Source organism: Sus scrofa, chromosome 12 (assembly GCF_054392235.1).
Source record: "Sus scrofa isolate SSC_HxYL_T2T_F1_AM1 chromosome 12, Sscrofa_HxYL_maternal_Yorkshire_Landrace_v2.0, whole genome shotgun sequence".
NCBI lineage: Eukaryota > Metazoa > Chordata > Mammalia > Artiodactyla > Suidae > Sus > Sus scrofa.
Genome location: NC_139394.1, coordinates 59424849 through 59443778, shown reverse-complemented (window position 1 = coordinate 59443778; position 18930 = coordinate 59424849). Strand labels below are relative to the sequence as shown.

The window sequence follows — 18930 nt, the reverse complement described above, 5'->3', positions numbered from 1 at the left end:
TGAGCAAGGGCAGGGATCGAATCCGCAACCTCGTGGTTCCTAGTCGGATTCGTTAACCACTGTGCCACGACGGGAACTCCTTTTTTTTTTTTTTTTTTTTTTTTTTTTTTTTTTTTTTTCTCTTTTTGCCTTTTCCAGGGCCAATTCTGCGGCATATGGAAGTTCCAAGGCTAGGGGTCTAATTGGAGCTGCAGCCACCGGCCTATGCCACAGCCACAGCAAGGTGGGATCCGAGCGGCATCTGCAACTTACACCACAGCTCGCGGCAACGCTGGATCCTTAACCCACTGAGCAAGGCCAGGGATCGAACCTGCAACCTCATGGTTCCTAGTCGGATTCATTAACCACTGCGCCACAACGGGAACTCCAAGATAGCAGTAAGTTTTATACAATGCGGTACCACCTCACGCCGGTCAGAATGGCCATTAATAAGTCCACAAATAACAAATGCTGGAGAGGGTGTGGAGAAAAGGGAGCCCCTTACACTGCTGGTGGGAATGTAAACTGACACAGCCACTCTGGAAAACAGTATGGAGGTTCCTCAGAAAACTAAATATAGAACTACGACACGATCCGGCAGTTCCACTCCTGGGCATGTATCCAGACCAAACTATAGTTCAGAAAGACACATGCACCCCTAGGTTCTCTGCCGCACTATGCACAATAGCCAGGACAGGAAACTACCTTAATATCTATGGACAGATGAATGAACGCATTAAGAAGATGTGCCTCAAGGAGTTGCCGCTGTGGCGCAGTGGAAATGAATCCGACTAGCATCCATGAGGACGCAGGTTCAATCCCTGGCCTCGCTCAGTGGGTTAAGGATCCTGCGTCGCCGTGAGCTATGGTGTAGGTCGCAGACACAGCTTGGATCCCGTGTTGCTGTGGCTGTGGTGTACGCCGGCAGCTGCAGCTCCGATTCGACTCCTAGCCCGGGAACCTCCATATGGCACACCTGTGGCCCTAAAAGATAAAAAAAAATAATAATAACAATAATAATAAAATTAAAAGTGAGACAAAAGTACGCACACCAAAATGTACACATATATATACCAACAGTTTCTCTGGATTATGAAGTTATGGGTGACTTTTTTTCTTTTACCATGTCTATCTTAAAAAAAAATTTTTTTTTTAATGATTATACTTCTGAAAGAAGGAGAAAGGTTTTTACTAAAGTTATTTGTAAGAGGGCGTTCCCTTCGTGGCTCAGCGGTAACAAATATGACTAAGATGGGTGTGGATACGGGTTCGATCCCTGGCCTCGCTCAGTGGGTTAAGGATCTGGCATTGCCTGTGAGCTGTGGTGTTGGTCACAGATGCAGCTCGGACCCTGCGTGGCTGTGGCTGTGGCATCAGGCAGCTACAGCTCTCATTTGACCCCTAGCTTGGGAGCCTCCATATGACACAGGTGTGGCTCTAAAAAGCAAAAAAAAAAAAAAAAAAAAAGTTATTTGTAAGAGAAAGCTTGAATACACCGCATTCACAGCAGCACGAGTACAATAGCCAAAAGGTGGAAACGACCCAAGTGTCCATGGATGGATGGATGGATACACAAAATGCGGTCCATACACACAATAGGATATTATTCAGCCTTCAACAGGAAGGAGCGTCTGACACCTGCTACAACACAGACGAACCTGGAGGACATTATACCAAGTAAAATAAGCCAGTCACGAAAGGACACACACTGTATGATTCCACTTAAAAGCGATCAAATACACAGATAGAAGGCAGAGCGGTGACTGCCAGAGGCACCTCGCTCCACTGCGGACCGAAAACCCGTGAGGATGGGAAATACGACGTGATGAGGATTGTATCATGGTTTTTTAAAAAACAGGTCGACACACCCAAGAGTTCCATTTTCAAAGTTTGGGGGAGGTGCCTGCGTTGTTCTTTCGGAAAGGCACTTGGGAAGAAGAGCGCCCGCTCTGACGATGCCAAATAAAGGAGGTGTTATTATAGACAGAGAGACACAAGCAACATGCCAGAGACCTTGCATTTGGCACCCATGATGACTTCGCCTGGCCTCCAGTGCCCTGCTCGAGCTGGCATTTTTTCAACCCATCTCCCTTGCGTCAGCACCCCCCACCCCCGGTCTAGGGCTCTGAGGTCCCACTATGGAGCAGGGCTTCCTGTCCCTCGGTGCAGCAGCTTCGGGATGGCCAAGCCCGCCCACCCCCCCAATTCCCCCTACCCCGCTACCCCGACCCCCGCGTGGCCCAGCCTCCGACAGCCTTGCCAGCCTCCCTGCCCCCTTCTCTTGGCTCCCAGTCCGTAGGAGCATTTGACTTTCTAATTCTCCTCTCCTCACAACAAAAAGCTAAATGTTCCCCAGGCACTTGGCCTGGTTTCTGTCCCCGGGCAGAGATGGCCGGAGAAGGCAGGCAGCAAGAAGCCAGCCCCAGCAGGCTCCCGAGAGCAGCTGCCTCACACACCATCGGGCTTCTGAAACCCGCACAGACAGGCCCATCGTCCTGCTCAGCATCGGCCGGGACATTAAGTGACTTCCTGGCTCAGGATCCCAGAGTGCGCCCCTCCCTGCTTGGGAAAGGGAGAGACACCAAGTCCGCCTGGGGCAGCGGCCCCTGGTTCCTGAGAGAAGAGGAATCAGCGCCCAAAGACAGGAGAGGCAGATGTGACCATCACCCGATGCTCAGGTCACCGTGGCCAGTTCTGTGGCCTCGGCCTGTCCCTCCTGTGTCCTCAAACGCCCATCTCCCCACTGAGCCTCAAAAGGCTGGGCGGGCGCCTGGGCTTCAGGACTTCCCGGCACAGAAGGGAGCGGGGTGCATTTCACTTTGTCGTGAGTGGCTGTGTCCAGATAGCTTTGTTAGTGTTAAAAAGACTCCGTTTGGCCCTCTAACAAGTGTTCGCCAGAAACTGCAGGAGGCTGGTGGCGGCAGCCAGGTTCCAAAAAGGAGATGAAACCTCCAACTGGGGGGAAAAAAAAAAAAGAGAGAGCAAGCAGCTTGAGGCATTTGGGGTGGGGTGAGCAGAGAGACAGGGGCCAAGTGTGGCTGGGGTCACCCAGGCACAGGGGTGACACAGCAGGTTTCTCAGAGGGGACAATTAACACATAGAGTCGAGCAATAGCCTGCAACCCACCAGGGACCAGGAAGGAGGAGCCTGGGGAAGGCTTAGGCAAAACTTTCATTCTTTTCATTACAAATTTTCAGCAAGGAATTATCATCAGAGCTGGTTGCTGCCATGTGTTTATGAAGGCATCAAAAAGTAGAAATTGGAGGGTAACCAGAATATGCGCATTAATTCAGTGCGAAAGACTTCGAATCAGGTTCCTCGAGCTTGGTGGTTTTTGTAGTCGTCCCCCGACCCATCCCTGGGCTGCAGGCCCTGGCTCCACCCTCGTCACCACCGTTCCGATGGCGGCCACCCAAGGTCCAGGCATGGGGCTGCAGAAAAATTCATCAGCAAACCCGACCATTTCAAATAATTCAGACACATCAAGCTTGGCAGGGTGAACAGGTGCCAGGGAGGGCTGCGTGGTGGCTGGCCACACAGAACCCGGAGAGTGGGGGTCTCTCCAGATTTGAAATCGTTCAAACTCTTGATCCTGGAAGGAGAAGAACAGATTTGCAAGCCTGAGGTCCTCCACGCGTGCTCCCAGCCAGCTCAGAAACAGTTAGCACGGCTCAGCCAAGCTGCTAGCCCCGTCTGAAAACCCCAAACCTGCAAAGAGGGTCACTGAAGCAGAAAAAGCCTCCATCTGCGACGTTTGAACGTGGTCCAGGCTTCCGGGGCCGCCCTGAGGTCTTGGGCCTCTAATGCACCCCCACCCGGGAGTGGTGGAGGGGTCCGACGGGGACTGCTCACCCATCTGCCCGGGGCACACACCTAGGGAGGTCCCTGGGAAGCCAGGCGTCGAGTCAGAAAGGACTTCTTGATTTTCAAAAAGGAGGCTGAGGCCCACAGAGCGGAAGACTGGCCCATGTTACCCGGGAGTCGGGACACAGCCAGGCCCAGGGCCCAGACCTCCGGACCCCAACTCCCTAGGGTCCCTCTAAATCTTCGAGAGCAGGATGATGGGAAATTTCAAGTCACAGAACAGGCAGCTCTTGAGGACACCCACCTGGGCGCCTGCGGGACCCCCTGGGCATGGCCTTCAGCTGTCCCCCCTCCCCCCGGCCTCCCGCTGGGGCTGCCTGCCCACCCTCCGGGCCAGCTGGGTGAGGCTGGGGTCCTGCTCACTGAGCCAGCGTGGCTGTGCGGCCCTCAGCTCTGGACGCAGCAGCCCCCGTCCTCCGGCAGAGTCAGCCAAAGCTGTGCTGCAGCCTCCAGGAAGGAGGGGACAGTGGCGGGGAGCAAGGGACAAAGTGGCTTCCTGCAGCCGCCCGGTGCAGCGGGTGTAGCTACATCTGCTTCCGGGCAGAGGGGGAGCTTCCTGGGTCAGGAGGCCCAAGGAGCCTCTGCTACTACCTGGGACTTCGGGGACTCCTAGGCCCTGACCTTCCAGGCTGGCTCTCAGCCTTGAGAGAAATGCCTCAGATGCCCTGCCCCTTCCTTGGACCTGGGACCAGGTTCGAGGGTCAAGGGACCAGAGCACGAGAGCAGCAGAGCAGCCCCGGGATCGAAGCCCCTGACCTCACGCTCTACAAGGTCCCGTTCTCCAGACGGTCACCTCTTGAGGAAGCACAAGTTTGGCTTAACGTGAACCTTTCCTCGGCCTTTGAACAGGAAGTTCTACAAAAGGCAGAGCTCTGGGAGCTCCCGCTATGGCGCAATGGGATCAGCGGCATCTTGGGAGCGCCAGGACACAGGTTCAATCCCCACCCGGACACAGGGGGATAAGGATCCAGAGTTGACACAGCTGCTGCTTAGGTGGCAACTGTTGTTCAGATCTGATCTTCCAGCAGCTCCACATGCTGCAGGATGAGCAAAAAAGGAAAAGGCAGAGCCCTAGCCTTCTGCATCAGATGCTGAATTCACTGGAAAGCTTCTCACGCAAATGGGCCCAGGCCGGAGCCCCACCCAAGAGGACGGGTCACTGTCCTGAGAGGAGATGGCGACGCGGCCTCCGCCTCCAAGGGAAGGACACCTGGACAGAACTCTGAAGGTGACGGCCTACGTAGAGAGGCGCCCCCCCCTTCACCCCCAGGACTTTTGTACGTGGGAGGGAGTCGACGTCAAACACTCCCCTGCCCGTCTCCCCCCTCAGCTCCCCGTCCACCGTGGGAACAGGGTGGTCCTTCCAGAGCGCACATCCAGCCGTGACCCCTCTCGTTTAGAATTTTCCAATACCTTCCTCCTGGCATCAGCAGATAGTCCACATGCCGGACACATGCGGAATGGGCCCTGCCCCCTTGTCCAGCCTCATCTCACATCCAGCCTCACAGCCTCTGTGGGTCTTCAAGGGCCCCCAGCGATGGGTCACCTCTGCGCCCCGTGTCTGTGACGCCCTCTCCCTGGAAGGGTCCTGACCCCAACCCTCCTGGCCAACTCCCACTCACCTTCCTGGCACGGAGGGTGCAAACAGCCTGGGCTCGAGTCCTGAGTCTGACACTGATAGACTCACCGTGTGACCTTGGTCAAGCTGCTTCACCTGTTCGGGCCTCATTTTCCTCAGCTCTAAAGGGAGACTACTAACTTCCTAGGGTCGTGGTGAACAGGAAATGAGACGAGGCAGGCAAAGAGCACAGCGCCACACACACAGAAGGTGCTCCAGGGATGCTCACTGCTGTGGTGACGGGGATGACGACGGGGACGGTGAGGGTGGGGGTGGTGATGGGGATGCTGGTGATGATGACGGGGAGGGTGAGGATGGGGATGGTGGGCATGGTGACCAGGGATGCTCACTGCTGTGGTGACGGGGATGACGACGGGGACGGTGAGGGTGGGGGTGGTGGGGATGACGGGGAGTGTGAGGATGGGGATGATGGGGACGGGGATGGGGATGCTGGGGATGCTGGGGATGGTCATCACGGGGATGATGACGGGGTGGTGACGATGGTGATGACGGTGATGACGATGATGATGGCGAGTGTGATGCTGGTGACAATGGGGATGATGATGGGGTGATGGTGGCGATGGCGATGGGGATGATGATGACGGGGAGGACGCGTGAGGATGACGTGTGAGGATGGGGAGGATGGGGATGATGACGGGGATGGTGGGGATGACAGGGGGTGTGAGGATGGGGAGGACGGGGACGGTGACAACGGGGATGATGATGGGGTGATGGTGGTGATGGCGATGGGGATGACGGCAATGGCAGGGGTGAGTGTGATGGTGGCGGTGGTGGCGACAGTGACAACGAGTGTAAGGATGGTGACAACAGCGGTGACAATGAGGATGAGGATCTGTCTCACGACGCTGTCACTCCCCATAGGAAGCCTCCCCTGATCCTGCCTCACACCTGGCCCAGGTGCCTCCTCGCCCCACGTCCACAGCGCCTGTCCCAACCCCTCCTGTGACACAGGTCACCCTCCACTGTCACTGCTGGTGTGCACGCCCCTCTGGAGGGTGACTGCCTGGGGGGCAGGAGCCGGGTGCTGGTCTCCCCCGTCTTTCCACCACTTAGCGCGGAGCCTAGCATGAGACGGATGCCTCAGAAATGGCAACTGAATGATTTTCACATCCGTTTGCTTGTATTTATGGAGACAGCATGACAGCTCATCTCCCTACACCTACTTTTACTCGCTGCTCTTAAAAAACAAAAAGAGCCTCCTAAAAAGAATGAGGAAAAGAGTGCTTTTTTGTTTTAAATGAATACAAATGGGTTGCTCCCTGGCTTTTATGAAATGGCTTTAATAAGTTATCCGCAGAAAGGCAGCTCACTTAGGCTCTATCACTAACTGCCAAGACCCCCGGGAAGACGCTGCCAAGAAGCCCTGCCTCGGTTCCCCAGGTGTGGGAACAGCGAGAGCAGGGAAGGGGAGCGGTCGGAAGAGCTGCCAATCCTCCCCGAGTGGGCGCCGCTGTCCCCCGACGAGAATGTGAGGTCCCCAGGACTGGGCTTCTGTCTGGTCTGCTCCCTGCGGAAGCGCCAGCACCCTGACCACAGAGCAGGCGCTCCAGACCTACTGGCTGACGGGCCAGAGGAAAACAGCCGTGATGGCAGCTCCCTTCTGAGTGCCCAGCTCTGCAGAGGCGCTGGGCAAAGTCCCCACCCACCCACCCCGCCACCATGAGGCTCCGATGGGTTACGGGGAGGGCCAGGGGGACAGTGAGCGATCCCGTGGGTCCTGCCGATGCAGCAGAGACGCCCACTGCCCCCAGGACCCAGTTTGCCCCTTCCTTTTAGTCATGGGGACACAGGACCACCCAGCTAGAGACCCTTCTTCTGAGTGTGGCCACATGACAAAGTCTGAAGAGATGGCACATGAGTGGAAATGGTATGTCACGCCCTTAACACAGCTCTTTCTCTGCTCTTCAGGGGGCCCTGAGCGAAGACAGGTGCTGGGGGACCAGCTTCCCCCACGAAGGTGAGGGCATCAGCCCAGAGGGAGGTGGAGCCCCGAGACGGAGGGCTGCGTCCTGTCCTGGATGACGTCGTGGAGCAGAGCTGTCTGCTCGGCCTGGCAGAGCCCCTATGTCCGAGCAATTCAGGGAAAGAGAAATAAACACCCACGCTGCTTGAGTCAGGGTGTGTTGAGGACTCTGCTAAAGAAACCAAGCCTCCAGCAGACCAGGAGGTCCCTGCCCGGGTCACACGGCTCATTGCCCGCGAGTGTCCCTACAGCACCCTGGTACAGGAAGCCACGCTGCTCCAAGTGTCAGAAGGAAGCGTCAAAGCAGCAAGACCAAGAGCAAAGCCACGGAGGCCCACAGGAAGCCCGGGGAATGAGGTGCACACGGTCCAGGCGTCTCCGTCCACCAACGCTCAGGAACACGGCAGGAAAGAGGAGCCAGTGGTCAAAGGATGCTGCTCCCCAAAGGGAACTCTCCAGAACACTCTCTGCTCCCCCAAGGGCCAGCCTGTGGCAGCATCTTTTGAAAGCCACACTCCGGTGGCTGTTTCTACATTGAAATGATGACAGCTTGGGGTCTGGGTTTCCCTCCCACAAAATGACTAGACGAGATGGCTTTGTGTCATTCCAGCCGCCCTGCGCCTTTGTGGCAATCTTCTCTTGCTGTTCCCAGCGTGTTCATGGGGGCCACAGGTACAGCTGAGCTCATGTGACACGCGTGCTCCTGAAGAGCCAGCCGCCCCGCGCAGCTACCAAACCTCATCCTTTCCAAAAATGTGTGTGCTGAGCTGTCCATTTAGAGAGGTGCTGCTGCTGGGAATCTACACGTAAAAGTGGCTCGTCGCCCCCACTGGCGACACTCTTTAAACCTGCATTCCATATCCTTTCCCGCACCCAGAGCTCTTTCTCCATCAGCTTTCCCACAGCTCCTCCGGGTGCCTCTAAAGGACCAGGGCCCAGAAGCAAATGCAATATTCCACACACACGGGTCCACCCCCGGAGGAGGCGACGGCTCTCACCTCTGCGGCAACTGAGATTCTCCACATCCAAGTAACAGAAAACTCACCTCAAAATGTTATGGGCTCAGGGTAACTGAGAAGGCAGAAGGCAGGGCTGGCTTCGCTTAGGGGGGCCGTCAAGCACTGTTTCCCTCTGTCTGTTCTCCTGGCCTCTGGGGTATCCGTATCATCCTCGGGTAGCTTTCCCTCGTGGTGGCAAAAAGGATGCAGCAGTTCCAGGCATCCAGGCACCACACCATCCCAGGGAAGAAAGAGGGCTGGCTTCCCCAATCTCCCAGAAGAGGATGAGAGAATAAGGAGTGCCTTGATTTCTTTACAGGAGGTTTACAAATGCCTCCGGCCAATGGCCTCTCGCACCTGCTGAGACCAAACCGGGCCGCATGCATATTCCTGAGCCAATTCCTGTAGGCAAGGAACTGCTGGGTGTTGATGGATGAATCATGTAGCAAGAAGGACCGCGGCATCCGGAATGGATGGGATGGATCGCAGACCATCTCCCAGGGCCAAAGGCCAGACAGAGAAAAGGAGGGAAGCACCGAGCTTGGGGGGATGATCAGTGACAGGAGATGACAGCCGCTTCCCTGGGAAGCCACGCCCACGGGCGACTCATCTAAACCTTCCCTTCGGCTCAAGTCCTCCTCAAACAAGGAGGCATCCCAGGGTCCCGGTGCCATTCCTTTTTGGAGCCGTGCCAAAGACTTTAGATTTAGGCCCCGGGTTCTCCACCTGGTTAGGCTGTCTCGGTCGAGACTGTCATCCACACGGAACACAGGAAACCTCTCAGGACCCACCTCTACTCACTGCACTGCCTACATTTTGCACCTCTCTGCGCAAAACCTCCAACCACCTCCGTCCTCGGTGAGCAAGGGCGGCTCATGGCTCTGAGGCTCTCACCGGCCAGTGGTGCACGTTCCCGGCCCCTGAGAAGGGCCGCTGTTTCTATGAAAACTCAATTGGAAAGGCTGAACGGAACTAAGCTGCTCCCCTTGCAAACGGGGTGCTGCCCACGGAGCTGTGGAGGAACTCTCTGGACAAGATGAGAGAGAGACAGATGCTGGACGCAGATAACTCCACAAGCGTCTCTGAAGAATCCCTTCACTCTAATGAAATGGGACCAGGGACCGCAGGCAAGCTTTACACAAAAAAGAACCCAGAACCCAAGCAGCAGACTCGCACTCAAAGAAAATGCCTTGGCCCGGCATCAAAAGCTTGGCAAATGCATGTCCACGTCTTAAGTCTAATCAAATATGTGAATGTTTATCTGTGTTATTGATTTTCCAGCCAACTACTGCCTCTTGCGGGGGGGACATTAAAGGGCTTCCCCGATGGCCAGCCCACCCCCCACGCCCCAGCTTCCTGCCATTCAGAACTTTGCCGGCCTGGCATCAATCTTCTCCTCAACGACGCCGGGAAAGGCGGGCTAAGCCCAGACCTCTGTGCCAGCAGGTCTGTTTCCTCGCTGACGTGTCCTGATGGAGGGAGGTGCTTTCTAACAGCCAGGGTGGACGTGGGGCAGGTGGGCTTTGGGGGGAGGGGGGCAGGTAAAGAGACCAGCTGGGGGAGGGCGCGGTCACAGCTTCAGGGGCACGGAGCTTGGGGGTTGGCAGCGCGAGGGGAAAGGAACGGGCAAAGGGACTGGCATGGGCACCCTGAGGTCTGTGCAATGACTGGCCATCGGGGACCTGCTGCACAGTGCCGAGAGCTCTGCCCAGGACTCCGGGATCATCCATGTGGGAGAAGATTCTGAAGGAGAATGGGTGCGTGTAATGCGTGATGACATCACGCCGTGGTCCAGCAGCAACAATCACCTCCTTGGAAATCAACCAGAATTCAATAAAACCTTAAAAAAATTAAAAAGCATGGACGTCCCGTCGTGGCGCAGCGGAAACGAATCCGACTAGGAACCATGAGGTTGTGGGTTCGATCCCTGGCCGTGCTCAGGGGGTTAAGGATCTGTCGTTGCTGTGGCTCCGGTGAAGGCTGGCGGCTACAGCTCCAATTCGACCCCTCGCCTGGGAACCTCCAAATGCCGCGGGTGTGGCCCTAAAAAAACAAAAAAATAAAATAAACAAAAAAGCAAATGGGATATTACAAAGAGATCATCAACAAGATGGGGGGATTGTCTAAGGGGTCAAAGACCAAGAGGGGGCTCCTGGGGTGACCCTCGTAGGCATGAACAGGGAATTCCACAGAAGAAGCACACTTGGGTTTGTGGAGGAGAGCCACAAACCCAAGTGTTCGAGGTACCCAGATCTTCTGTTTCGAGAGAGAACAGAGGTAGGTGGATGGTTGGGAACCGTGTTTATCTCCAAGTAGAGTCTCTGAGACCAGCATGTAGGGCCGGATGGGGGACAGGGCTCACCTCACGTCTGGGGGCCAGAGGAGGAGGGCGGCCAAGGGGACAGGCCTGTGCAGGGGCACGGGGAGAGACCGCGGTCATGTGTCAAGGGCAGAGAGCTTCAACGGGGTGGGAGAGGCCAGGCAGGGCCACCACATTTAGTCTTTAGGCGTCGAGGTCACCAGGAGTCCCAGCTGCCTGGGGGAACCAGCCCTGCGCTGCCCGGAAGCGGCTAGAAGGTGTCAGGGGAAGGGGATGATGGTCATGGAGAAAGAACCGCTGTGGCGGGGCCAGGCCACGCTCCCCGGCTTCCCCGGCCTGCAGGACACCCCTCAGAGGCGCTGGGAGAAAGTCGAAGCTCTGGAAGAAGCATCTCAGACACGGAGAAGGCAGCCAGGGGTGGGGGCAGAGCACAGCCACCAGCGCCCCCCCACTCCCCCCCTCCCCGCTGCCCCCAATCCCCCACCCAGGGTGCAGGGCCCTGCGGGGAGGCCTTTGCTGCCCAAGGGAGTCTGGGGGCTGCTTCTCTCCTCTCCCGGGGCCTGGCCCGGGGTGGGGGGTGCACGGGGGACGCCGGGGGGCCGTGAGGAGCACGCCCAGACATGCGACTGCCTTGCAGCCGGATGTACCCCAGACCTCCGCAGGCCGTGTCTACGAACCCCCAGAAGGGTTCACAGGAAAACAGGAAGGGAGGGCGGGCGGGGAGGCCGAGAACAAACAGAACCCTGAGTGCTGACAACGAGAGCCTAACCGCTGGCTGGGAACGAGGACGCGGAGCCCAGCAAGGACAATAAAACCTGCCGCGCAAAACATCTTCCCGGGGACGGGCGACCTTCCCACTCCCAACACAGAGCCCGAGAGCCTCCAAAACGCTGAGGATCCACCCACCCACCCACCGCGGCCGGGCTGCAGCCCCCGCCACGCCGCTCTCCCGGCCGGCTGGCCGAGGCTGCCGATGCCTCGGCTAAGATCAGAGAAATGGGTGGTTCTTTTTTTCTTTTTAATTCTTCTTTTTTTGGCCTCTGTGTGCAGCGGCTTAACGTGGGATCTCAGTTCCCAGACCGGGGCTCGAACCCCAGCCGCAGCAGTGAAAGTGCTGAGTCCTAACCACTAGACCACCAGGGAACTCCCAAACGGGGCAAGGTTTAGGCATCACTTCTTCTGCCTTAGAGTCTCCCCAAGGACCCCGCCGCCATCTGCCAATCTTCTGGGGGATCTTCCTAGCAGCCGAGGCTCCTCTTCCCCAACCTTTTCCCACTGTGTCTCTGCCACATATATGATCGTTATTATTATTGTTATTATTGCTATTATTCTTCACATAATACCTTAGAAATGAAGCATGTCATCTTGGCCTTAGCGCCCCTGGCCTTCTCCCCCGTGACGGAGCGAGGCGTTACCACCGCTCAGCAAGCTGAAGGCACTTGCTCGAAACGCTAAAATGAGCTGACGGAAGGGCCTGCATCAGAAACCGAGTCTTCTGACCCCCCGCCCAGGGCTCCAGCTCCAATATCCTGTTGCCTCTGGACGGCCTCCCTGTCACCTCCACTGCATGCGAACTTCTGTTCTCCTGGGCCTGCTCCTCAAACAACGTGTAGCCCAAACTCTGCCCCACTTCCTGGCCAAAGCCTACATCATTTCTTCCACTTCTGTTCTTTTCTTCTCTTTTCTCTTTTCATTTTTTCCATTTCCAATGGGCGTGTTGGGGCTGGTTTCCCACATTTCGGAGACATTTGATCTCCGGCTGGTATCAGTTCTTTCCTCTTGTCTCTTCCTTTGTTAATTCCGAGATGCCCAGAACAGGAAAGAAAATGATAACACGGCCAATGCTAGGTTCGCCCAACTGTCACCTGCGGCAGAGGAGGGCAGGGCGCACGTCCAGGAAAGAGGGAGGGCGGGAGGCAGCAGTGCGGCCAGGGTCTCCGCCCCAAAGACGCCTCCCCCCAGCAAGGAAGCACCTCCAACAATGTGAAGCCAGGAGACACCTGAGCCCCAGCTTAGGGACAGGTGGTTAAGAGAGTCGCACAGGAGGGGAACATAACTGACAGTCAAAATACCCTTAAAAATCCCGTGAATCAGCAATGTGAGCGCAAAACGTGTGGTGCTGAGTGTTCAGTTGGACTCTATGTGGTAGATGGGCTGAAGAAGGCGAAACGGGGGGGACACATGTGAGCGTTCCCACTGTTCTGCCTGGAAGGAATCCCAGCCGTGGCCAAGGCGTGCGTGCGTGTGTGTGTGTGTGTGTGTGTGTGTGTGTGTGTGCACACGCATGTGGGGCGGGGGTGCGGGGCTCTGCACGCCCCTCCCTTAGGCTGGTCCCTCTCCCCTGTGACACGGGGCCCCCTTCTGTTCGGGGAGGTGGTGGCGGTTGTGAGGATGGAAGCACACGGTGAGGTCAGGCGTCCTCCCCGGGGCTGGGCTCGCCCATCTGCTCCCGAGAGGGACCCTGGGAACCGTTTCATCTCTCTGACCAGCAGCTTCTAACATACCTCCAGGGGCCCCACCGTGACGGCTACTCTGGGGTTGAGGGGTGGCCCAGCGTGTGGGGCCTCCTTCACTCAACCCGAGGAACGGTGAGTCCCCACCAAGGGCAACTCCTCCTAATACCGACCGGAGAAGACTCTCCCAGAGCCTCGTTTTATACGATGGACAACGCGAGGCCCAGAGGGCGGGGGTGACCTGCCCAAGGTCACGATCATCATCAAGCGACGGGGCTGGGATCTGAACGCAGGCGGACCAGCTCTGGAGTCCTTAACCGCTGGGCTACACTGCCTCTCAAAGAGCCTTTTTTTTTTTTTTTCTTTTTTAGGGCCGCACCTGCAGCGTATGAACGTTTAGGGGTCGAATCGGAGCTGCAGCTGCCAGCCTATGTCACGGTCACAGCAACGCAGATCCTTAACCCGATGAACAAGGCCAGGGATCGAACTCCCATCCTCGTGGAGACCAGTCAGGTTCTTAACCCGCTGAGCCACAACGGGAACTCCTCAAAGAGAGTCTCGGTACGCGAACCAGCTGGGTCTGACCACAACGTGGAGCGGCCTTCTGGGCAAGCCAGAACACCGGTTCCGCACCCTGCGCGTTGGGGAAGGCAGCGTAGGACTGCTCACTTATTCCAACTCTCAGGGACCTGCCCTAGGGGCTTCTGAACGTCCCAGGTGGCGGCAGCTTCAGCCGCTGGACCAGGACGGCACTTTCACATCCAGCCCCAAGCTCTGGGGGTCAAAGCTGGTGAACAGGCTCAGGCAGCGAGGCTGGGCGATGTTGCTGTTGGATGAAAACACGCTGTGACTCCCAAGTAACAAAACCGGCTTTGCCCGGTGGGGCTGGTAAGCGGCTCCAGGGCCAATGGAAGAAGTGCATCTCCTCCGCCTGGGGGAGCGGGGGAGGCGTCCAGCGGCCAGGACACTCCCCTGGACCTGACAGCTCGGGTCTGTTCGGTGAAAAACAAAAAAGTCAGCTCTCTGCTGGACAGTCACACCTCAGAGGCCAACGAGTCATCGTGAACTTGGAGTTGTTTTTCCGACGCTGGAGATGAATTTCCACGGATGTGCACACCCGCTTGCCCGCTCCACAGCTCGGCCTCATAAGGAATGACACACATTTTCGAGAAGGCCGGCCAGGTGAGGGGTCAGCCCAAGGCCGCGTGCAGAGAGAGACGCTCCATGACCCTAGATGAGAATGAGTCACAGCCCTGCGCTCCAACCGCGGGGAGCTGGCCAGGCCCCCGCCCGAATCCCTCTGAAAGATGCAACGGCCGACCCTACACGCCGCCACCCTTGCCAGCCTCCTCCCTTCCTGCGCTGGGTCAGTTTCAATGGCACCAGCGGCCGGCCCGGCTGCCTTCTCGCTGATGCTCCCTGCGGTGCCTAAGCGCTGCCCGCTGGCTCCTGGCGCCAGCAGAGCAACCCCTTGATGTTTTCACTCAACATTTCCACCAATTCCTGGGCCTCTGGGGCTGGTCACTGTTCCCAAACAAAGAGCTCAGGGTGCCAGGCCCCTGGCAACAAGAATCAGGCATCTTCCAGGTCCCCTTTCCGGTTTCCCTTGCAAGACCATTGAAAATTGGTGGGGGGAGTTCCCGTTGTGGCTCAGCGGGTTATGAACCCAACTAGCATCGATGAGGACGTGGGGTCGATCCCTGGCCTCGCTCAGTGGGTTAAGGATCTGGCGTTGCTGTGGCTGTGGGGTAGGCTGGCAGCTGTAGCTCCGATTGGACCCCTAGTCTGGGAACCTCCATATGCCGCACGTGCGGCCCTAAAAAGCAGAAGCAAGCAAGTAAGCAAGCAAGAAAGAAAGAGAAAGAAAAATAGTGGGGAACTAGTTCAGGAAAATACCCAAGGTGGGGAAGCCGGACCCAGTGCACCAAAGAAAACACAGAACCCCATCGGGCTGACACACAGAAGAGAAAGCCAAGGTCACGCTCAGGACAAGCACCTCCTTGCTGCCAGTTTCTGATCACGCTGGGCCATGGCTTCCCCGCGTTCCCGAAAGGCACACCCCACACCTGAATCAACAGGTGCAATTCCCAGAATCTCTCTCTCCAAGAACTGGCCCCGGCAGAGAGCAGGTACCGCCACGGAAGGGGGCAAAATTAAGGCGTTCGTTGTCTGGGTTCAATGCAAAGGGGGTTCGCGCATTGAGTGCGAAGTCAGACGCTGCATCACCTCTAGTATCCTCTCAACCAAAAGTGTCTCGAATCTGTGACAATCTAACACCAGGAAAGACACACACGTGCCCCAGCCTACCAGCGACATCAGCACCTGCCTTGGGAAGACCGGGATTTCCATCCCAGGCTGTTCCAGTGGGAGAGCTGCCCTCAGCCTGGCGCCCTGATCTAAGAACTCACGGGGCAGGAGGTGCCGGGGACCTCTCCCGGGGACTGGCTGTAAGAGGTCCATTTCTTCCCAGACGACGCACCCTCGGGTTCAGCTCTACCCTGCAGGCACCTCCAGTTTCTCCCGCCCCCGGAGGCAGGTGCCTGGGGCCCAGGAGGGAGCCCCGCTCCTCTCTCGGGGCCACCGTTTGCAGGGCCGGGCCCTGTGCGGGCCTCCTCCTCGCCCGGCCCCCTGAGCGAAGCGCCGCTGCCAGCCTGCTTTCAATATCCGTTCGTCCCTCGCTGGCCTACCAGCCAGACGGTCCCCCCACCCCTTTCTCTTTGAAGAAAAGTGATTTAATTTCATGAGACTTTGGGGTAATCATGTTATGATCTTCAACATTAACCAGAACCAACTCCCTGCTCCGGGAGGGCGGGGAGGCGAAGGGGGAGAGGAGAGCCGGCGGCCCGCGCGGGACCGCGAGGAAGGAGAGGAGAAGGAGCGCCCGCGCCGCCGCCGGGCCCCTGACGAGGACCGGCTCTGCCAGAAACGGGCCCCGGTGCCAAGGTTTCTGGAAACAAGGAAGTTGGGCTTGGCAGGGCCTCCATCGCTACAGGTTAATCAGCTCAGTTCTGGGGGGCGGGGGGAGAGATTGGTTTTCACTCCTTCGCCTTCCCGCTGTTCCCACCCTCCCCCCACCCCCTCCCTCCATCCCCCCCCACCCCCCCACCCCCCGCCAATGGCCTGACATCCTTCTGCGCCTGGGCACGGGCCTCCCTGCCTCCCCTGAGGCCGGCACGCAGCGGAGACCAGGTCCAGCTTAGGTTTCCCTGAGGGGCTTCACCTCCACCCCCACCCCCACCCCCGCACCCCCCTCTCAAAGCTGTGCGGACAACAAAAGGAGGCTTGATGAGCCGGCCTGGCTGCCAGAAGGCGAGAGTAAGTCAGGGAGAGGGGGGCTTAGAAAAAGGCAAGGACCCATTCAGGGCCCAGCCCCCGAACAGTGCGTCTCAGGGTTAGCTGGAACCCGCGAGGAATTCTCACGAACAATGGTCCTTCTTGGCAGACAGTCCAAGGGTGTGGTGCTAGCTTGAAAAAACAGCAAATAACCCAGGCTCCAGGGCCACCGGGAGGGGGCTAGTGCGACGAGGAGGAGCTGCAAAGCTGGCGTGAGGGCGCAGACACCCAGGAAGTGACGCAGGAGGGTGCTGCCCCTGGGGCCGAGGGCTTGGTGAAGGGCAGACAGCTCTGGGGTCCGCTCTGGCCCCCTCCCCTCTCTCAGGGTTGCCTGTCTGCTCAGACGCCAGCCCCCTCCCCCCCCCGCCCCCTGGCTTCCCTGACCCCCCCCACCCCCACCCTGAGGCTCAAAGGGCAGACAGAGTCTTCTGGGGGCTGTGACACCGAGGGACTCACAATGCAACTTCCCACACCCCATCGCCTGGTCAGACCCAAGGAACCATTCAGGTCTGAAGCCAGGACTCAGTGTCTTAGGAATTCTGGAGGGAAACAAGCCCCGGATGTGACTTCAGGGACATATGTTTGCAGTTTAAGTTCCTTTCAAGAATGTAGGGAAAACAATACAAGTGAAATCGGCCCCCATGTGACGGTCACGTTGCCCCCAGACCCTCGTTCCAGGCTCCCGGCTGAGGGCGGGCGTGGCCGTAGAGAGGGAGGGGCGTCTCCCTCCTCCCAGACAAGCAGGTGGACGCATCCCCAGCGTCAGGGTCAGGGTCAGGGTCAGGGTCAGGGTGTAAATGAAGTCCTCGGCCTCTGTGAGGCGTGACAGTGCTGGACGCAGAAACCACCCTTCCTTTTAAATATATTTTTGTCTTTTTGTCTTTTTTTTTTCCTTTTTAGGGCCTCACCTGTGGCATGTGGAGGTTCCCAGGCTAGGGGTCGCATCAGAGCAGCACCTGCCCGTCTACACCACAGCTCACAGCAACGCCAGATCCTTCACCCACTGAGCGAGGCCAGAGATCGAACCCACATCTTCATGGATACTAATCAGGTTCTTAACCCACTGAGCCACAGACAAGAACCCCTATACATTTCTGTCTTTGTGAGCACGTTTTGGGGACCTTGTTTTTTCCCCCTGAACGAAAATTTTAATTTAAGATAAAGGTCAAACAGAGGAGAACAGAGGGATTACAAGGTCTAATTAGTGAGGATGTGAAAAGGTATCATTATATTAGAAAAGTGATCAAAACAGGCTTAGAGCAAGCCGTGGACCAGGTCCGGAGCTTAACGCGGCGGATCCAGAGACGGCCCACGGCATGCCTGAGAAATACTCAAGAAAATCCCTCTGTCCCAGGGTATCGGTGCTCAGTCAGTCCGTCCCCAGAGAGAGCTGACTCCTTCAAGGCAGCTGACGGTGGTGGAAAAGCACTGGGTCCCTGAGCCCTTACAGCCTTAGTGGTTTGTGGTGACTCTCTCCATCTGGAAAGTTCCACGAGGTTGGAGGCACTGAGGTCTTCAGGGCGTGGGGGGTGAGCTGGGGACCATGGGACGCCCTCGCGGGGAGCACCGTGGCCGTCATCCACGGCCGCAGCATCCTGAGCCACAGCATCCCCGACGCTGGCAAGCCTCAGCTGGGGGTCCTGCCCCCATCCAGTGAGACACAAAGCGCTTTTCTCTTTCACGTGAGCTCCACATCAGTGGCAGCTGAGATGGTGGTGCTGGAAGATGCACTGGACCAGGAGGTAACAGCTTTAGGGTCTCGTTCCAGTTTTCACCACGCTGCACTTTCCCAAAGCCTCTCAGGGCTGGTCAGGCGACGGGGGCCAGGACAGCTCCGGGTCAACCCCACTCTCTACGCCCTCTCTAAATACTGAAGTGCGTTCAGACAAAACCTTTCTCAAAGAGGGGAAACAACCACAGATGAAATTTTCTGGAGTTCCCATTGTAGCTCAGCAGGTTAAGAACCCGCCTCGTATCCATAAGGACGCAGGTTCGATCCCTGGCCTCGCTCAGTGGGTTAAGGATCCAGCGTTGCTGTGGCTACGGTGCAGACCAGCAGCAACATAGGTTCCGCCCTAAAAAGCAAAAGAAATAAAAGACGGGAGGGAGGGAGGGAGGGAGGGAGGAAGGAAAGAGAAATTTCCTGAGTGTCCTAACTAGCAGCTTAAGCAAAATCCGCCCAGAAAGCTGAAGGCTATCATTTGTGGAGCACTCCCTGTGAACCTAATACTGTGTCGGGCGCCTGAACTAACTCACTTAATGCTGAGCAGTCATCACTACCACCCCCAAGAGCTGGAAGGAGAACCTGAGCCCCGGCGAGGCCGAGACCCCAGCCCCACATCACAAAGTTAGGACACGACAGAAGTGAGGTCTGAGCCTAG

The 18930-nt window shown here is 57.4% G+C and overlaps 1 protein-coding gene across 5 annotated transcripts in view; it reads right to left on the bottom strand.

Annotated features, from left to right (window-relative positions):
- The window catches only part of NTN1 (netrin 1), a 241409-nt gene that overhangs the window by 127523 nt on the left and 94956 nt on the right, over positions 1 to 18930 (bottom strand).